Raw genomic sequence first — 14,977 nt, forward strand, 5'->3', positions numbered from 1 at the left:
GGCTCTTCAAAGTTTCCTTTCTATCATTCATTTATTCTATAAGTATTTCCTGAGCAGTTACTCTGTGCTGTTTAAAGAGAGAGGTAGCATCTATTCTCACATGGAACTTACATTGTCAATGTGGGAGATGATGATGATGATGATGATAGTGATGATGATGATAATGATGATGATGATGATAATACTAATCACCATTCCTAATAATGTGCTTGCTATATGCCAGGTATAGTTCCAAACACTTTACAAATATTTGTTCTAAGCACTTTATCAAGAGTAATATGTTTAATTCTCATAACACCTTTGTGAGGCACTATTATTATTATTCTTCCCAATGTTTCCATTTTACAGATGAGGAGAGGGATGCCTGCCCTCGGTCACAGTGAGGAAGGGGCAGACCTGGGATTGGACTTTACCTTGCTTGGCTCGAGAATCTGCCAATTTTTTTTTTATTACTGTACCGGTGGGCACTATAAATAGGTAAATAAAGAAATAAATGAGGCACATTAGGATACCGACAACCCGGTATGCAGAAAACATGTGAGGTAGAGACGGGCTGGAGTTGGAGTCATGTTGCTGTAGCTCAGGTATCAGGTGGGGCAGCTCTGGAGCGGTGATGTCTGAGTGAGACTGGGGGAATGAGGAGTCAGGAGGAGCAAGATCGGATGGATGGGCATTTCAGGGGAAATGACAGCGCCAAGGCCCCAAGGAAACCAGCTTGGAGGGATCTCTGAGGAAGAGAGAAAGAAACCCAAAGGCGCTGAAGAGAAATGACTGTGAGAGGGGCCGTCCCAAGACCGGAGGAGGCTGGGTCACCGAGGTCACTAGGGTCAGAAAGGTCGCTTCATGGGCGCATTAGCCGAGAAGGGGACACGCGATGCAGTTCTCATACCAATGTCTTTAAAGTGCAAATAAACCTAGAACTTTAGGGCATGAAGGAAATGTAAAAATATCCCACTCAAACCAGTGAGACTGACCAACTGGCAGGAGGGGCCACCCTGCGGCAGCACGAAGCCCACGGGTTCGGGAAGAGCTTCCCCTGCTTCCTTCACCCCTAGGTAACAGGAGGAGCGTCCCCGGAGCCCAGAACTTACAGGCCGCAGGATGAGCGGCCGGTGACAGTGGGCCACCAGAGCAGCAAAGCCTTGTTGCAGAGGCTGGGACTGGTGGCTGTGAGGTTGCAGCTGCCCACAGACAGCAGAAAGGGATTGTCAGTATTTTTAGAAGTGGCGAATTAGTTGCCAATATTTATGAGTCATAAAGTAATGTGAACATTTCATAAAGTCTGTACAGAGAATTTTGTCTCAAAAAACCCCCAAACAGAATAATCATGTGATCTGACTATTGGAGCCATTTTCCTGCCTGACCAGTTAGCTGGAGCTAAGCAGCCTTCCACCTTGTAGTTAGGACCTGTGCCCTGGAGGTCGCCACAGGCCACACCACTCCCTATTGTCTCACCCCTTCGTTTGACTCATGTTATCTATCCGACTCTGGCAGACATTTGGGTTTGCTGGTTTAGTGTCACAGGAATCCTAAGACTCAAATCTCTGTTCTGGGAATCTCATGAAAAAAGACGGAACTATTTTTTTCTGGAATCCAGCTAGTCCTTGATTTTAAAATACCTGGGAAGAAATTCTTTCTTTATATTTGCACACCTTGTCACAATTGCCAAGATGTACAATAAGCGACATGCAAATCCTTGTGTGCCCTATTAAAGATGGCAGGAGCTGAGAACCTGCCACTTCTATGCTGTATGCTTTTGCACAAATAATGGCAGTTCTTTCCAACCTTATTTTTGTCACCTGAAAAATGGGATCATCACATCTCCTTATAGAGATATTATGAGGATAAAATGCACGAATGTACGCAAATGCCTGGTATGTACAGTAGACATATGCTTTTAGAACATTAATACATTCATAGGATATGGCGCTGATCAGTATAGGTAACCAGTTCAGATCCATACTGCATTTATATGCATGTTTATGAATGTGCATTTGTATGTTGTATGTGGGTAGGATGGATCTAGAAACATGTGTCTGATTACATACACATATGTACTTGGCCCTATTTCTCCTATGGATTGGCACCGAATCCTACCGAGGTTTATGGACTTGTTTCTCAGTCTGGTCCCCATGTTTATTCTGCAAAGCCTCTCTCTCCTGCCTGGCACGTGCACTTCATTCATTAAAAGTCACACTGTTAAGAGTCTGGACTCACCTGCCAAAGGCTTCCCTGCTCCTGAGGACAGTGAAGCGAAGGGCAAACTCTAGGAAACAAAGTCTTATGGTTTTGGACGGAGACTCGACTTGGGGTGGTGAACACACAGTACAGTGTGCAGATGGTGTGCTGAAGAATTGTGCTCCTGAAACCTGTATAATGTTGTTAACCAGCGTCACCCCAAAAAATTCAACAAGAAGGAAAAGAGAAAAAGCTTAAAAACAACAACACAGTCTCTAGCATTGCCTTGTGTCTCTGGTTGAGTGTTGGTTCCACACCTAACGCTGAAAACTCGGAGAATTTCCCTGAAAGCCAAGGACTGGTTGGCTGTCCCCAGTGAGGCGTGAGGATTCACGTCAGGGACTCCTCCGGACCTCCTTCCAGATGCGGAGCCGAGGGAACGGCCTGGTGCGCCATTTACCTGATGATAGTTGCCTGGCCCTTCCCCGCCTCAGCGGAGGCAGAGAGAAGTGACATGCAGAGTTGCACTGAAACAGTGGGAGCACGTTGGTTTCATGAGTGTTGAGGAGGGCACTGTGGGCACAGACCCATCGCTGTTCTGACAAACCGCCTGTTGGGATGCATAAAGTGCCGCAATCGCACCCCAGGACTGCCTGCGGGTCCAGGGCAGAGGCTTTGGGACCCCCTCCGGCCGCACTTCCAAGGGGCCCCCCGCCCCGATGTAGGAAGAGAGGGGCGTGTTGTTGATCAGAGGCTGCGTTACCGACAGCCACACATGACCAAGTTCAGGTTTTTCCGGGGTGACATAGCACCACCCCTTCCTCTCAAATCGCTCCTCCTCAGAAAGGATCTGCCTGAATAGCATGATTATCTAAGGCCTATTTTCCCCTTTCCCATCAGCATTTCCTGTCCTCTCACCTTAAAAGAAACCACACGCAGCACAGAACTTCTCCCCCGGCAACAGCCCGAGGAGCCGAGCTGCTTCGGATTGACGCAGGCCCCGCGAGCATCCTGTCGGAGCTAAAACCCCCCAGCTGCTCGGCCGGGACCACCCGGCTCGCCGTGAGCCACATCTGACACCACGATGCCGCTCGCTTCCAGAACCCATCACACAGTTATTCTTGGATAAAAGGTAAAGCGAGAGCCGGCCAACTGCTCGCTGCCGCAGAGACAAGGGCCGCGCAGCCATTCATCACAGCCCCAGACAACGGTTTGCTTTAAGCACAGACACCTCTCCCATTACGGCTTTAAACGAGAACACGATATTATAGCAGAGATGACAAATGGCACCGGGGGTCCTAACCTATACACAATCGATACCTGCTCAGAGGTAAGAGCCGTCTCGAAGATATCGACAGGGGGAACAGGAATGCTCATAATCCCGCGATGTTTGCTCGGTGTTGTGTTAGAACCGGAGGCCAACAATACTCATCTGGGCATGACATTTTTTTTCACCGGCGCCGCGCGGCCTCCAGACGTGTGGCGAGTGTCAAATCATTATCACTGTCCTGTATCTATGCTATATTGGATTCTAAGAGGCTCAGGCCAAGGAAATTGATTAGGTAGCTCCCTCTGCAGCTTAAAACTCATTTTGGCTACATACACACAAAGGCAGGGGCCCCAGGAATGGCCAGGCTGGATGACAAATGGCAAAAGTGTAATTAGAGAGATTGCGCCCCAGGGGTTTCTCCAGGTCTGGGCCCCCAAATGTTTTTTGAAACCCTGGCAGCCCTGCCCACACCCCGCCCCCAAGAGGGGGCAGGCGTTCATGTGTACATTGCAAAGAAGTGACCCACTGGCCAGTGATTGATGAGGGGAGGGTATGAATGTCCTGCCGCCTCCTTCCCTCACGGGTTGCATTTAGGTGGATGCCAGACACAGAATGACTTGGAAATGGGATGAAAGACTCACAGCAAAGGCAGGTGACAGGGAAGAAAGGCAGCAAGGCCCAGGCCTGCAGGCAGGTGAAAAGAAACCACCTTCAACCGTGGGGACACCTTGGTTTAGCATCCTGTCCCCCAAACAATACAGGTGGGGAGGATGGCACCCTGGACCACGCAGGAAAAGTGACCCGGGTTTGAGTGTAGATGCTGGGCATTCTTCCTGGAGCTGATGGCGTCACGACTGTCCTCAAATCCTCAATCTCCTCTGTGTTTTATCAAAGACGCAGGTTGGCAAGGCTTGTGGCCTAGAGTTTCTGGCTCAGAATGTTTGCAGTGGAGTTTTGAAATCTGTAGTATGGAAAATTCTTCAGGGAATTCTCATGTGGAGCCAGGTTTGAAAAAAATCAATGGCTTAAAGCAGTGGTGGGCTGGTAAGTGTTTAATACCCAGCTCTCTCTCTCAAAAAAAGAGAGGCCCAAATTGTAGCTTTCGCTGATTTCCATGGTGTCAATATTCCTGCCATGGCCAGTTTTTAGAAACCATTGACTGGGTTTGAAAGGGATGTCCACAGCCATATCTGTCTGGCTACTAAGAGCTGGCTCAAACACAGCACCAACTTCAATCAAAGGAAGGAATGAATCAAGTTAATAAGAACACCTGATCAGGAGAAGTCACATGCATGATGGGCGCTGTGGAGAGGGTGGGAGGGGGAGGACATGAAGATAATGTGAAAACAGAGCTGAGTAACGTTCTCCTTATGTTGGTGGGAGGCCCACCCAAGGGCCAGGTCCTAAGATGGCATCATTTGTGCTCAGGTTCAACTTGGACCAATCTCCAACCTGAGCCATAAGGGCCACAATAAAAGAGAAGATGTTGAGAGTCAATAAATGATTGAACTCTGATGATGGATGTAGAAACACATTATTTTAAAACCCTCAATTAAATTACCGACTCAGGCAAAGGATTACTAATTAGTGTTGGAACCATTAAGTGGAGGGTTGATGGGGAACTGAACATCCATTTAGTGAGGTAGCGAAGCCATGAAGATGGCTTTCTAGGTGCCAGTGGGTAAGCTCCCTGTATAATGGAGCAATCGCATTGCCAATATCTTTGTTTTGCATCACTGATCTAGGGGCAGGCTCTGTGTTCCAGATGTGCTGCAAGGAGTCTACACCTCGGCCATGTCCTGGTGAAAACGAGTCCACGCACCCCACGTGTCTGTGTCACTTCTGCAGGGGATGGAAGAACAAGCTAATGGCAGCGAGAAGCTCTGAAATGCAGAAGGAAGACTGTCTTCAGGACAATTGGCTCATCTCTTTTACAATTTTGGGTCATAAAGAGACCATGTCAGATTAAAAACAAAAAAGGATTTATGGGACAAAACAAAGGGATAGAACACGTGATCCTGAACTTGACAGGGGTTTAACTCAGTTGAAAAGAACATTTTTGTGCAACTAGAAAAGTATGAATATGATCTGGGTATTAAGAAGATAAAAATTATTGAAAGGGAAAATAGATCTTGTTGACTGAAAACAATAGGGTATATAATAGCATGTAGCATGTATGTTATGATCTCACTTTATTTAAGTATACATCTGTGCATAGAGAATGTTCTGGAAGTTCACGCACGATAGGGGTCATCTCTGAGTAATAGAGAATAAGATGTTTTTATTTTCTTATTTTTATTTATCTATTTTCTAATGTTTTACAATTCACATGTTTTGCTTCTGTCATATTTTTAAAGAAATGGCTAGCTTTTTAAAAGGAATAAAATGCTCAGAAAAACAAGTATTGATCTCCGAAAAAAAACAAAACATTAACATGAAGATATCTTAAAATGCAGAAAAAGTGAGTCAAATAAATTCATCGCAGGAACCTGGACTGGTCCTGTTTTGTTCATAGAAGTGAATCACAGGGTATATTGCACATAGTAGGTATTCAATGAATTTTGGTGGCAGAATCTAATTAATCAAACTTTTCAGATTCTATAAGGGACCACAGGTCTGGGCGCTGGAATGGGGTGAAGCAAAGGGGAAAGGTCATTTATTTGGTGAAGCCATGTTGTCAACTGCCCCCGGGGCAGGGGGGAAGGGGTGTGTGTGGCAGGAGATAAAAAAAAGTCAAGGCAGGAAGGCAAAGGAGCGAGTGGAAGGGTTTGACCCATTGGGGAGGCGACGGGACTGAGAAGGAGCTAAAACCACAGCTGCTCTGCTGGGACCACCCGGCTCACCGTGAGCCACATGCCGTGTCTTCCCGAAAGTGTGGTGAGTGGTTCTGGTGCCCCCGGGACTCCCTTCACCTTCCTTAGGCTAACGCTCCCCAGGACAGGGGGCGACTGAGCCATGCCAGCGCCCAGCCATTCCTTGGGGTGACGAAGCCACAGAGTGGCCTTTTGGTCACATCTTCATTTCTCTCAAGTGGTTGACACATCCTGGCTACTCCCCCCCCCCCCCCCGCCTTGAGAAAGTGGAAACTTAAAGATAAGTTTGCCTCAAGGTCCAAGGCAGTGACAGTGGCATTAACTTCAGGAAATCAGCTCCCAGGCAGGTCAGACGCTGATCAGTTCCGTGTCTATTTCTGCACGGCCATGAAATTTTTAAAAAGTGTTTTTATTGTTGGTTGTTTTTAATCCTCACCTGAGGATATTTTTCCCATTGCTTTTCAGAGCGAGTGGGAGGGAGGGAGGGAGCGGGGGGAGAGAGAGAGAGAGAGAGAGAGAGAGAGAGAGAGAGAGAGAGAGAGAGACATTGATGTGAGAATTGATGTGAGAGAGACACATTGACTGGTTGCCTGCTGCACATGCCCTGACTGGAGGTAGGGAGCGAACCCACAACCCAGGTATGTGCCCTTGACCAGGAATGGAACCTGTGGCCTTTCAGTGAGGGGGCTGATACCCTAACCACTCACATACACTGGCCAGTGCTGTTTTATTGATTTTTGAGAGAGAGAGAGAGGAGAGAGAGAGAGAGAGAGAGAGAGAGAGAGAGAGAGAGAGAGAAGAAACACTGATGTGAGAGAAAACATCGATTGGTAGTTGTCTCTGCACATACACTGACTAGGGATGGAACCTGCTACCTGGGTATGTGCCCTGAGCAGAATTGAACTGGCAGCTTTTCAGTGAATGGGATGACGCTCAACCAATTGAGCCACATCAGCCAGGACAGTAATTTTTGATAGGATGTGTGTGCATGTATGTGTGTGTGCACAGGTAAAGTTGTGTGTGAGGAATCTGCTCACACACAGTTCAGAGCCTGGAACCCTCATGAGATAGAATCATCCCCTACAATCTGAGGAAAGCACTTTTGAGCCTGCCCTCCCCACCCCCTGCCCCAAATCCCTGAGTATGCCCTTCTTCGGCAAATAAGATTTTTGGTTTCTAACTGCTCTGTACACGGGTTGCGTAATTATCACAGTGGAGGGGGTGGCCAGTACGGATGTCAACTTGAGGGTCAAGGATGCAGAGGTACCATATCCATGAAAACTCGGGCTTCAAAACCCCTGCTTTTCCAGTCAACCTTCACAGAGACCCGTGCACATGGGGAGACCCGAGTGTTCACTAGGAAACACACATCCCAACAACCTGTCCTACAACATGCCTGCAGTGTGTCCATGTTATCGCAAAGGGCGGAGAGGGTGGGTCAGGAGAATGCCCCCATTTAGTTGATGTCTTGTCTCCTGGCCAGGAATCCAGTACATACTGTTCTCTGAGTAACGTTGAAAAATGAGCTTGAAACTCGTTCCTTGCATGCCTCTTGTTTACTGTGCCAAGTTCAAGGAGGGGGGAGCAGCCCACTCCTGCCTCGGGAGGGTTTTCAAGTTCCTGCATAGCTAGGTAATCAGGGGAAAGGCCCGCACTGCCATTAAATGTCGGTAAATAATAGTTTATGGCCAAATTTGGGGGGTGTCTTGAATACACATGGGCTCTATCCCCCGTTACAGAGAGGGATACAGAGGCAGACAGATAAGTAGACAGATGGACTCAAGGCTGGCAGAAAACCCTCCAGCAAAGTCATTCCGATTTGGTTGCCTTTTCTCCGATTTATCAAAGGACAAAACGGAGCCCTGGGATACCAAAAGCGAGAGAAATTCTTGGGCAAAAGGTGCTCTATATTAATGGTTAGCAACGGCTAGAAAAGTAGTCAATTTAATTAATTCAGCCCCAGTAAGTGAATAATTTGCAACCACTTGCTTAATGTCTGTTAGACTGGGAGCTCCTTGAGGGCAAGCTCGGCCAGGTTTTTTTTTTTTTTTTTTTTAAATGGTGTTTTGTTAAATTTGATTTCTGTGGCCACACACAGACTGTCTCAGACAGCTGTCAATTCCTAGATAAAGGCCATGACCTCTAATCCTCACTCCTCGGGCTTCTGTTTTGCTTCCGCAAGCTCAGACCACCGTTCCGGACCTCTTCTTTCCAACGCTATTTGTTTGCAAGAGAGACGCTAAGCTACTGTTTATTTCCCTCGCTCTGTCAGAAACAAAATCCTCTCAGACCTTCTTTCAATCTTTCACTTATCGAGTCGTTCTATGCAGAGCAGCGATCATGTCCCAGGCTGCACTTGGAACTGAGGTCCACCGTAATGGACAAAGAACAACACGGTCCCTAGCCTGTGGCGTCCACCGTCTTATTAGGGAAAAAGACAAGAAACACGCAAACACGTGCACAAACACTAGCATCTCAGAGACTGACTGGCACTCCGGGAAGGAGAGCACTGGTGCGGGGAGAGGGTCCAAGAAGCCTCAGTGAGCGGCCGATGGCCCAGCAATGCCGAGGTGACAGAGGAGAGTCAGGACACACATAAGTTCAAAGACACAGGGGCAGCAGAGGTGGGAGGGCCCGGAGGACAAGAAAGGGGAGGAGCTGGGGCATGTGTGTGTGTGTGGGGGGGGGGGGGTGGGTAGGAATTAAAAGTGGGGGGGGCAGTCAGAGGCCAGCTCATCAGGGAAGCAGCTGGGGTTTGAGCAAGGGCCCGGGCAGCCATTGCGAAGTTTGAAAAGGAGCGTGTGGAATCTGATTTCTATTTTCTCCAAGATCAAAACCCGGATTCCTATAAGCCATACAAGGCAACGCCTGTCCTTAGTCCATCCTACGTAAGCAGCGTGTAGGGGGAGACACGCGCCATCTCGGACCTCCCTACGTGAAGTTTTAGAAACATGGAGTCTCCTTTGTTGCTTTATTTATCTAAACAGGCGAGGCTGCACCCAAATCCGTAACAGCTGCCCTGGTGTGATCCAGGAGAAAAGCTATATTTTACCCCAAGTTTAAGCAAATTAATTTGTAAAACTTGAATGAAACCCAAATTGGCTGACGGCGACCCAGCCTTCGCCAGTCCTGGTGGTTTCTCCCACTCGAGGGCAGCTCCCTGGGAACAGGCTGCTTTAGACTAAGCAAACCATCCCCCCAGGGAGAATGGCATCATTCTTAAAATTAGAACAGAGCTGGAATAAAGTCATCAATTCTCCCCATATGCAAAAGTGTAACAAAAGAAGGAATTGGGTAATGTGCTCTCTCTGCTGATGTGCTAACGAGATACAGCGCCGGGTCCATCAGCAGCTCCGCGGAGGGTCCACGGCCTTCCCCTCCGTCTCCAGCCTCCACCAGGGCCTCTCCGAAGCCAGCAAAGTAATTAATGGGAAAGCGCTCGAGGCCACGTGAGCCTCGCCGGGCCACTTCTAGGAAGGATCCAAATTCTATATGTGCCTGTTTATGCATCTATAAGATGCATCTGGTGAAATCTGTATTTTCCTTTCAGAAGGTGCTTCTATTATGGCTAGACTGAGCATCATGTGATATTACAGTTGCTAGGGTAACTCGATTTTTTTTAAAAAGAGAACAACAGGGTAAATAAGCATGTAAATCGACTTCGGTGCTATGTAAATTCGAGGGAATCAGTCATCGTTACCTTGACGATGAAAAAAACTGGCATTTATCTTTTCTTTGGTCCCCAGTCTTATTCAGTTTGAACTTAAAATGTATAAGGTGTGGAAGTGGCAACCGCTCAGCGCTTCACAGGAACGGGAGCCGGGACGATGGCGGGTCACAGGAAGGCCAGGCGAGGGAGTGGGTGATGGTCTGGCCGCTCAGCTTGGGGCTTGCCTATTCGGAGCCTGCTCAGTGGGCACCCGAGCTTCGAGGGTGCGGAAAGCTCATCTCCCATTCAGACAGTGTGTGCCCCTGACATCTCACTCGGACTTGCTGGTGTCACAGCCCACAGACAGGCCACACCGCTGTGCGCTCTCTGTTAGGCACAATGACTGATGCGGCCCCGGCGATTAAGACATGACGACCAGAAAGAAAGGTCGGTGACCACTTTTAAATGTTTTCCACATTCCCTAGCCAGAGGTTTGAGAATTCCTCCCCCCAGTTTCTGTTTTATACTCGAGGTTAGTGGTGGAGACCAGGACTGGAAGTGGTGGGGGTAAATTTGGGAGAATTACATGGAAAACTGAATGAGGAAAAGATGCACAAGTAGAAATCCTTTTGAGGAGAGACATTCTCTTGCAATAAAAAAAAATCAGTATTTCTATCGGTGAGTGCACTGAGATCAGAAAACATATCAAAGAGAAAGACTTAGGACTCATGAAGATGCCAAAGAGAAAGCCGTCCGACCAACTGGGGGGTTTTGACTCGTCTTCCCTTCTAAAAAGGACACAAAAAACTCAGCTTGTGCCCTTAATGAGCGAATGTTTTGAATTGCTATGCAAAGTGCCTATGGAAACTTTTGATCCAAAATTATTAGCTCAAAGAGTACATGTGATAGGGATTCCCTTAGGAGAAAATAAAAAATGGGGGGGTGCATCTTAAAAACCCAAATTTATTGCAAACTTTGCATCTATCACTTGCTGCCCGGATGCTATGATTATTTGGACAGGTCAAAAAAATATTACAAAAGCAAAGCAAAAATTAAGCCCTGTTTTGCTCTTTCTTCTTATAAAGTGAGGCTGATGACTATCTCCTTGATGGGGCTGGGGATTTTATCAGACCTCATAAAATATGATTGCATTCCCTCCACTCTGAAATCACCTTATTTTAATTTTCACATGAAATAGGGAAGCAATTGGCAATTTTGTGTATACATTTAATATCACAGGGTTCTTCCCCGCCTCTCACCCAGCTCCCAGCCCCAAGCACAGCCTTGGCTCGGTCTCTGGTGGGCCTTACTAGAGAGGAGTCTTCTGATTGAGGAAAGGGAACACAAGAGGAGTTAGGAGCTAAAAGGAACAAAGACCTGAAAACAGGGATGGTGACAACTCACACCATTAGCCCTACGGTTCGGTTCCTTCCACCTCTCTGAGTGACAGGCAGAGAAATCCACAGCTCATTCAGGATCCATCAGGGGCTGGATGGCTTTCCCATGCAAATGAGGAGGGTACAGATCAGGCTGCCAATGAGCGCCTGCACAGGAGGGAGGCTCTGAGTGTCAGGGCAGAGGATCCCCAGCACTGCTGTGCTTCACCCAGAGTCTAGAGCCTTCTAGAAGGGGAACAGCAGGGCGGCAGGGAATGGAGGAAGGGAGGTTAATGTATGGAAATCATCCAGGTCACATAGCCGGTGGGACACGTCAAGCAGAGCTGTAAGAGGAGCCGTAATGTGTGTGGAATCTGACTTTCAGGTGGTGAGAAGACAGCTATCAGGAGTCAGGCAACTTTGACAACAGCAGCTAACACTTCCTGGGCGTTGGCTCTGCTCCAGGCACCACGCGAAGGCACAAAACAGTGGGGCGGGCGCTATGACCCCCATTTGACAGATGAGGAAACATGGCTCAGAGAGTTTCAGCCTCAAATCAGTTAGGGACAGTGGGGCCGAAATTTTGAGTGGGCATCACCGGGGTAGCACCTGGGGACCACGAAACTTAGTGGCCCCGTGAAAATATTTTTACTTCTTGTAAAATCAGAAGAAGAAATCAAACTTTGAGATGAGAGAAAGTGTTTAAATATAGGATATTAATATATCTGTCTTTGCATCAATGTAGTCATAAAATATGGATAAGGGCCCTGAAAGGGAAGGATGCCCTGAGTGCACAGAGTCACAAGCATCCCCGAGGGACAGAGCAGGAATGAAGTGTCAAGTCTGACTCCTCCTTTCGAAGTGCGTCAGCACCATGGACGCTCCCTGGGTGTGTAGAATCTCAGGCCACCCCTGACTGCTGAGTCAAACCTGCATTTCGATCAGATCGCCCGGTGATTCCTATGCACATTAAAGTGTGAGATGCCCTTGACTCAACCCTTGGCCAATTGTTTATCCTGACTCTTCATCCCAAGTCAACCTTAACCTACATGGAAACATGGAAACTGGAAGCAATGCTGGGTGTCAACAGAGCTGGTGCCTGCAAGGGACCATCTCCCACAAAGGCAGGGAGGCTAGAGAAATGCATAAAGCCATACACTCCTAAAATTAAAAGATAATTTTGAGATAATAATGTTGCTCTGTCATTCATTGTTGTTCAGGACTAAATCAACAGCTGCTGCTGTATTGTAAGAGAGAGAAGTGCTTGGTCTCTCTGGCTCCATCTTTCCCCAGGGCCTTCAGGCTAATGGTTTCTGCTTAGTTTTGCATATAGACATGCCAATCATTAGAGGAATTCTGCTTGGGGCTTGAGGAGATAGGCAGGCAGGTATTGTTTATGGAAGATGTGTGGGAACCTCATGAGCTGACTCACATCAACTAGCACCATCTTCCTCAGAGCCCTGCTGGTGGCCAGATGTCTGTGATCACCATTTCCCCGCCCTGTAACATAAAAGAAGCCTGAACTCTGTACTTTCTTTAGATCAGTTTGGGGTGGCATCTTCTCGGTGGGTGTCTTCTAGGTCGATAAACCTTTCCTCACTTCAAACTCTGACATTTTGAATTTTGGCCTTTGAAAGTGTCAGGCACATGGACTTCAGACTAATAACAGTATTGCTCTGGGTCTGTCTAAGTAGCACTCTGAGAATGAGCCCCTTCCCGCCCCACCCCCCGACTTCAACCTACCCAGATCCATGTTGGGTTTTCTGAAGAAGAAACTCATGCATAAGGATAGTTAGTCTTGGAGTGCCAGGCTCACTGGAAGCTTTACACAATCCACTGAGGCAAGTCTTGCCATCCCCCCTGTCCAGGCGAAGAAGACCTATGGGCACGCAGCCCGTGGAGGCAGAGCTTGAAAACACACAGCCTGTCAGTACCCACCCTACTGGCCGCAGCAATTACAAATGCCAGCACTTCTATGATATGACCTTGGAAGGGTTGTTTTGCAAAATGCAAGACTTGTAATTGAGTCCCCAGTTCCCAAACACTAGTGGCGTTTGTGAAGGTTTCTCCTTAGATTTGAAGCTCTAGGCAAGGAAACTCTTTTCCTTTTTTCTTTTTCTGCCTTGATTCTATTCTTTATAGATTTAAATATTAGCAAAGGGGTTGCCCTCCACCTTAATCTCCATCAGCATCTTTTCCCTCAGTCCTATGGGTTTCCACCTTGCTGCTGGGTGGGCCCACAACTTCATCCCCAGCCCTTATGCTCTTCTTTTGCGCTGGCCCTGCTGACATCTTATCTCCTTTATTCTACAGCCTTCAAAGCTGTTAAAACCCCTGGATAAAGCACCCCTGGCTCCAGCATCCAGGGCTGTCTCCCCCTCTCCCTCTTCTATCCTGAATTTACCTTGTGGTCAGAATCCTATTCTCATAGGTAGGGGTGTGTGTATATATATATGTGCAATTTCAAGTTTTACTTAATATTATAACTACTACATGGACTTTGGGGGAAGAGGGGGGGAAGCACACCATACAGCAAGAAGGCAAAAAGAAAAAGAAAAGGAAAGAAAAAGAAAAGAAAGAAATCCTGACTGTTCCTACCACACAACCTGCTGCTTGCCATTCCAATTCTCAAACACTCGCTGGTCAGCGTCTCTTTCCAGAACATGCTCATGCATTTACAACAATACCTACCTACTCCCTTCCTTCCCCACCCTTCCCCTTCTCCCCTGCACACATGCTCAGCACGTGGCTTTCCCCCATAATGGTAAACCTGGAAGCTTGGTCCATATCAGAACACGTGGATCGGCTTTATTGTTGTTGTAAAATCCACCCAGCGTTCTGTCACGTGGGCTTGCCATGATTCATTTGACCACTGCACTATGGATGGATGCTTCAGTGGTTTTATTTTGCTTTCTTTTATTTTGCTAAAGGCGTTCACCTCTGCCCTCCATCACTTACTCTTGTTTCCAACCAGATGATAAGCTTCCTGAAGGCAGAGGCCATGTATAAACCAGTCACAGTTACTGTGTACACTCCATATGCCAAGCTCGGCGTCAGTGCTCAGGGCCACCGGGTCCTTGAATCCTCACACAGCACATGAGGCGGGTGCTGTTAGCATAGGGTTGCACAGAGGAGGCGGCGAGGCCCACAGGGAGGCTCTCAGCTGAGGTCTCGCTGACACCCAGTGGGGTCAAGCCCATGGAGTTTGACTGCAGAGCCCGGCTCTCACTCCTCCTCTGTCTTGCTCTGTGGGGTCCACCCCATCACGCCCCCAGCGATGGCACTGTTCCCTCACGCTCTGATTAGGAGTGGGGAATGGAACATAAAGTCCAGACTCAGCCTTCCAGGGCCCAGCGCCTGCCTCTGCCTCTTTCTCCCTGGGAGGACTTAGCAACTTACCCGAATCTCTGTGCCTCAGTTTCCCCCTCCATGAAATAGAGCTAATGGTAGCCCTCGTCTCACAGGATGGTCCTGAGGATTTAACAATCTATCTGGGCAGGAGGAAGCACTAAGCAAATTATACAAACTATTCAATCCCAGCGTAAAAACCCCTGGATGTTTGCTGAGCAGACTAATTCAAAGCACGAATTTCTTCTTTTCTCTCCTATTTCTTCCTCAATTATCCACAAAACAGCCTACAGTTTAGTGGGTACCAGATATAAACTGTTGATTAACCAGAATTTTCCTAAGA

At 47.8% G+C, this 14,977-nt stretch overlaps 1 protein-coding gene across 3 annotated transcripts in view; it reads right to left on the reverse strand.

Annotated features, from left to right (window-relative positions):
- Window positions 1–14,977, reverse strand: part of TSHZ2 (teashirt zinc finger homeobox 2) — a 425,385-nt gene that overhangs the window by 236,834 nt on the left and 173,574 nt on the right. The gene's annotated exons all lie outside the window — the stretch shown is intronic.

This window comes from Myotis daubentonii, chromosome 8 (assembly GCF_963259705.1).
Source record: "Myotis daubentonii chromosome 8, mMyoDau2.1, whole genome shotgun sequence".
NCBI classification, from domain to species: Eukaryota; Metazoa; Chordata; class Mammalia; order Chiroptera; family Vespertilionidae; genus Myotis; species Myotis daubentonii.